Source organism: Plectropomus leopardus, chromosome 23 (assembly GCF_008729295.1).
Source record: "Plectropomus leopardus isolate mb chromosome 23, YSFRI_Pleo_2.0, whole genome shotgun sequence".
NCBI classification, from domain to species: Eukaryota; Metazoa; Chordata; class Actinopteri; order Perciformes; family Serranidae; genus Plectropomus; species Plectropomus leopardus.
In genome coordinates, this window is record NC_056485.1 from 2416177 (window position 1) to 2421994 (window position 5818).

Consider the following 5818-nt stretch of genomic DNA (forward strand, 5'->3'; position numbering starts at 1 on the left):
GTAGTAGAAATAAGCACAAATACATGAAAATAGAAATGTGAAAATAGAAATAAAGTAATAGTAAACAATAAGCACGATATGTAAACACTGAAATAGCTAAAAAATAAATATATAGTATGTATCATATGCTGAGTATGTAAGTATGTAAAAATATCAATGTGAAGAAATACAGTAAGAGATAATTAGCACTAATATGTGAATACTTACACTATAATATGGTAATGTGCTGAGTGTAAAGAGTGAAAAATATGAAACTGTGCCTTACACTCAATGAAATGTATAACAAGTATACAAATTCAAAATATAAAAATATAAAAATGTGTGCAATCAATGCTACAGTGAACAACAGAGATATACGTAAGATAGAATAACAAAACACTAGCTATACAATATATACCGTATGTGTCACAAATAAACTAAACCTAAACCAAATCTTTTTCTCTGTGCAGAAATGTCTTCTTTTGGTACATTGTTCAGCTTAATGTAAGTAATAAGTAATCAAATATAATAAGTTACATTACATTGATGAAAGAATTAAGATTGTATTACTTATTACATTTTTAACTGGGTAATTAGTAATCTGTAACTTATTACATTTCAAAAGTAACCTTGTACACACACACGTACACCTTGTACACACACACGTACACAATTAATGTATCTACATACATAAACACGTCTACATATTCTGGATGTAAAATATGAAGCAAAAACATTCTGAGTTAAACACATGAACTATATTAGAAACAGGTCCCAAAATGAACCCTTTGAAACCGTGTGAAAAAATTTCTCGTCTAAATGTGGCTTTATAAGGCTCTTTAAAGGTAAATGTGAGTTTGGAAGGATCAGATTTTGGTTGCAACATGCCCTCACCTCTCCTCATGGTCTCCAGATGCTCCCAAAGGATTTCTCCTGCGGTGCAGTCGCTCATCAGGCCCAGGAAAGCCTCTCTCTCCAGTCCACACAGCTCACTGCCCTGCAGGCCCCTCAGGTCTGAACCCAGGCTGTGGAGCCCAAACTCAGCCTGGCACCAGTCCAGCCAGTAGTTCACCTCCCACTCTGACCACAAGGTTGGATCTGCAAAAATATGAATACACGTACAGCTTTGAATATAACATGCAATGCTGTGTAACCTGTCACTGCTGTATTGATGAATAAAGTTTGTGTCTCAGCCGTACCCTGTGGGAAGTGATGGGTGATTCTCTCCTGAGCAAATCCAGCAAAACTGGCCTTCACCGCCTGGCTCAGGACCTCCTTACTGGTCGGGGTGAGAGGAGGGACCTCCAGGGTGTCCAGCTCTGACACAATATAATTTAATACAGTTTAATCACAAACAAATATGTTTTTACATATTCACAGTAACATGTATCAGTGTGATTACTCAAGTTGGCTTATTCTTCTGTGCATGTTAGGTCACCTTTAACTTGCAAACTGTTTATGCTACATATATCTCTCATGTATTGATACATACATAATTCAGTGCAGTGTAGCCTTCTGTATTTTCATAATATATGCATACATTTCCATATTCAAGTAGGTTTTCCTGAAAAATATGATTGGTTAAGAGACTTTTAGTATCCATATCCTTCTACACTTTATATGACTGATATTTAAAACTTTGCACAAAACTTCAATTAATAGCCCGGGCTGTTATTTGCTTAAATCGCTGAACTCGAAAAAAAAAAAAAAAAACTGTTTCTCAGCAAAGATGTAAAAATACGGAAGGAAGGAAGGAAGTGTGGAGGCATTATCATTATGGTATGGTATCTTGTTTACTCTGTCAGTGTTACTTCTTCTTTGGTGCTCATGGTTTTAGTAAAATGAACTGAATGATTGAACTATGGAGAATCTTACAAAGCTAGCCATGTGTGTAGCATGTCCATATTGAGAAAGGTTTAAACATTTATATTTGTATGCATGATCTAAACAGCTAACTAACATTATCTCCAGCCGGTAGCCAACAACCCGGTTTTATACAATCAAAAAGGATGTATAAAGAATAACTCTAAAAGTTCTACAAAGATGGTAACCTTGCCTCTAATTGAGACAGGCCTTTATTTGTCAAAATGTGTAGCCTCACCTGGCTAGTATAAGGATTGGGAGTTTAATTGGGACAAGGCTTATCTTTGAAGTTTTACGATAGTAAAGAGATGGAAATTATGATTTTTCTTATCAATAAGTGTAATTCCTTGTCAGTCATTAATAAATAAAAACAGTTTCATTGAGTATATTTACATTTTATGTATTATAAGTCTTACTGATCAAATGATTATCATAGGCACATAATAATGACATAAAAAGCTTTAAAATCTACGGAGGTCCATTCATGCCCATATTTCTATCTCACTATCCTTATTCAGTATAAAAAATTTTCAAGTCATTAAATATACAGTCATTGTCACAGCCATCAGTGTGTGATATTGATGCCAAAACCATCCTCTGGCATCGTTATGAGAAGCATCAGGCTTTCAGCTAACTCTAATGTAAATCCATCCACAGCAATACTTGAGAGAGCCGCTGATGTGGTATGAACCCTTTGAAACCTGAGGAAATTGGCTTGATTTCTCTCAAAAAGAATGGAAGAAGCCAATGTGCAACTTGAGAAGAAATGACCCAAAAAATAATTAAGTTAGTAAAAAGTACAAGAAAATTACCAGAAAATTAGCACAAAAAAAGAAACAATCAAGGAAATGACTTGGAAAAAAGGTGTTTGATATCAATCATAAATCTGTAACATAATTTTCTGATATAAAATTCTGATAATTATAAATATTGGGTTTTTAAAACATTTTTCCCTGGCTTTTTTTTTTTTTTTTTTTAATTTTTAATCATTTTCAAAATCTCCTAATTTCTTGCATATTGTGGGATATTTCTTTTCAATATGCTAATTACATTTTCCCATGTTTTTCAAAGAAATAAAACCCAATTTTCACACTGCTCAAAGATTTGAATACTTGTGAAAGGCTCCTGAGTGCAGCAAAAGAAAAGCAATGTCAGTCCATGTCACACAAGTTTAATGAATACCACATTTTGATCCTACTTTGATCGTCTTCAGGTCAAAATGTTAAAAAAAAAAAAAAAAAAGTTAGTTTTTGCTGTAGTGTCTATTAAGTTCAGTATTTACCAGATAATGACCAGATGAGAACAAAAAAGAACTGATGCTGACTGAAGAGTGAGACTAAGAATAATTGTCTTACCGTAAGTAACGCAGTCCATCCCAGTATGTCAGGAGTCTGGGACCAGGTGGAGGAAACTGGGACCACAGAGGGGGAAGCGGGGCTTTAATGTGATAGACGGGAGGGGAGGAGGGGAGCGGCGGTGATGGACAACTGTCAATCATGTGGACGTGGGAGGGACAGATGGAACAGGTCTGAGGGTGGAATCACAGAATCAATCACACAGCAGGTGACAGAGGCTCCCATGTACCCAAATTTGAACCCACATTTTTTTTAAGATCCTAGCGGTATCTAGTGTTGCCAAAATCAACTCGTGGCTCATGATGTTTGTTTGGTGGCCATCTTGAAATTGATGTCCACGCAAATGGCAAAAACACCAGATTTCATAACTCCTCATTTATATGATACAACCACTCTTAAAACAAAAGCAGGCAAATTACACATTTTAGGCCCATAACAATTAGGTGCAATTTGTACTTGAGATCTTGCTCCCCAAAGTGGAACTGTCTCATCCAGTTGTTAAGCTTGCAACTGATAATAAGAGAGAAAAATTAGATACATTTGGCTATTGTGGGAAAACTACTGCAAACACAATAGCAGAAGTTATGTTGTTATGGGCCTACAATAGCATATGCTGTAACAGATGCAGGAATGGTCCCTAAAATAGAACATAACAAAGCAAAATAAAATTAAAATTAAAATAATTGGAGGTGTTATCAGTTATTCAATCAAACATGTATGGACTGAAACAAAAAAACAAAGACAAAAAATCAGTAGTTTATACACAGACCAGTCATGCTTGATCTACAGGATAATCTGATGCAAAAGGTTGCTTTATTTCCTTAAAGAGGATCAAAAGCAGGATATTCAAATCGATGCAAGTGGTCAATGTGCTGAAAACTGGAAGTGCAAGCATCTACAGTCTATTGTTCTGCTCTCATGACAATAGAAGAAGAAGAAGAAGAAGAAGAAGAAGAAGAAGAAGAAGAAGAAGAAGAAGAAGAAGAAGAAGAAGAAGAACTTATAGTACCTTTAAAAACAGATGTTTACAAAGTGCTTTGACAGACAAAGCAAAGGCGGGAACTCAGGAACAATAAAATAAACATCAACAAGCATGCCAGAGAAAAGACTAAAACAGTCAAACTGAAAAGACAAGAGACAAGAACAGAATGTGTATACAAAAGGTCAACAAGATTACAGCACTAAAAGGAACAAAAGTGATAGAGCTGGCAGATCTCAAACGGCAGTTTAAGAACTGAATTTATCAATTTAAGAAAATTAAAGATCAAAAGCAATAGAAGTCAATATAAAGAAGACAATAGAAATAATACAAGAAGTAGCGTAAGAAGACGACATCACATTATTCATCACATGAATATCAAACAACTAAATAAATTTAAAACATTTTTTAAGTAAAGTTAAGAACAGAAACATCAGAAGGATAAGGAATGGATGAAAAGGAGTAGGAGCCACATAGTAAATGAAGAGATTAAGAGAGATTAAAGATGGACAAATAAATAGCAATAAGATCACATAAAAGCAAGTCTGTAAAAGTGAGTTTTAAGAAGTGATTTAAAGATGTCACTGATTCTGCAGCCTTATCCTCAGGCAGGTTGTTCCAAAGCTGGGGGGCCCTGATGGCCAATGCAAAACCGGGAAAAAAAAATGCAGTCAAAATAAAACATAAAGACTAAAATGGCCAAAAGAATAATAACCAATGGAGTCATTCACCATGCAATTTACAATAGACTTACTTTTAAACTGAATTATCAGCTTCCTCATTTGTCTTTCTGCAGAATATCCTGAGTGCTTAAATAAAAGCATCTTTACCATTTCTGTTCCAGCATTAAAGACAGACAGAAAATTTGCAATATGGCTTGTATCTGACCGAGGTAATAATTGCAAAATAAACTGTTGATGTCCATGATATAAAAATATAAGCCCTCTATCACCCTCTGCTGGTCAGTAGACAGCATCAGGCACAGTTCATATTTACATTCAGACCATTTAACCCTCTAGTCCCCGAACTCAAAACTGCCTCTCAGGGACAAAAATGTACTCCTCCTAAAACTGCCTTAAAAATACGATGTAAAGTATCGTTTTATCCTTTTCTTTTTTCAAGCCTTTAACTAACGTCCTCCGTCCTAATCATAAATACAAAATATCCATTCATTTTTCAGAATTTTTAACCATTTAAAATGTTCTGTATTTCTTTACTAAATGCCACTTTTTTAAATGCCAAAAAAAAAAAAAACAGAAAATGATTTATTTATTTACCCTTAAAATGCCAATTTCTTTGCAAAATGCTACTGTTTTAATTTTGGACCCTGGGATATGTCAATGATAAGCAATAAAGTGAAATGAAATGAAGTGAATTTTTTGTGCATTGGTATTTTTAATGCAGTATGACATTTTAAAAAAATTAAAAAGAGGACAAAAAAGTCCTCTTCCTAAACTGCCATAAAAATGATATGAATTAAAACTATTTCCCACTTTTTTGGAGTTAACTGTAGCAGACACATCTCTGATCCTCCTGTACAGTTCAGGTGGCCTTGCTCTTACACTGAATGTTATACAGATACTTTTGTCTTTATGTTTCCCTTTAATGGCAAAAGTGAAATCAAACTCCCCAGCAGTTGATG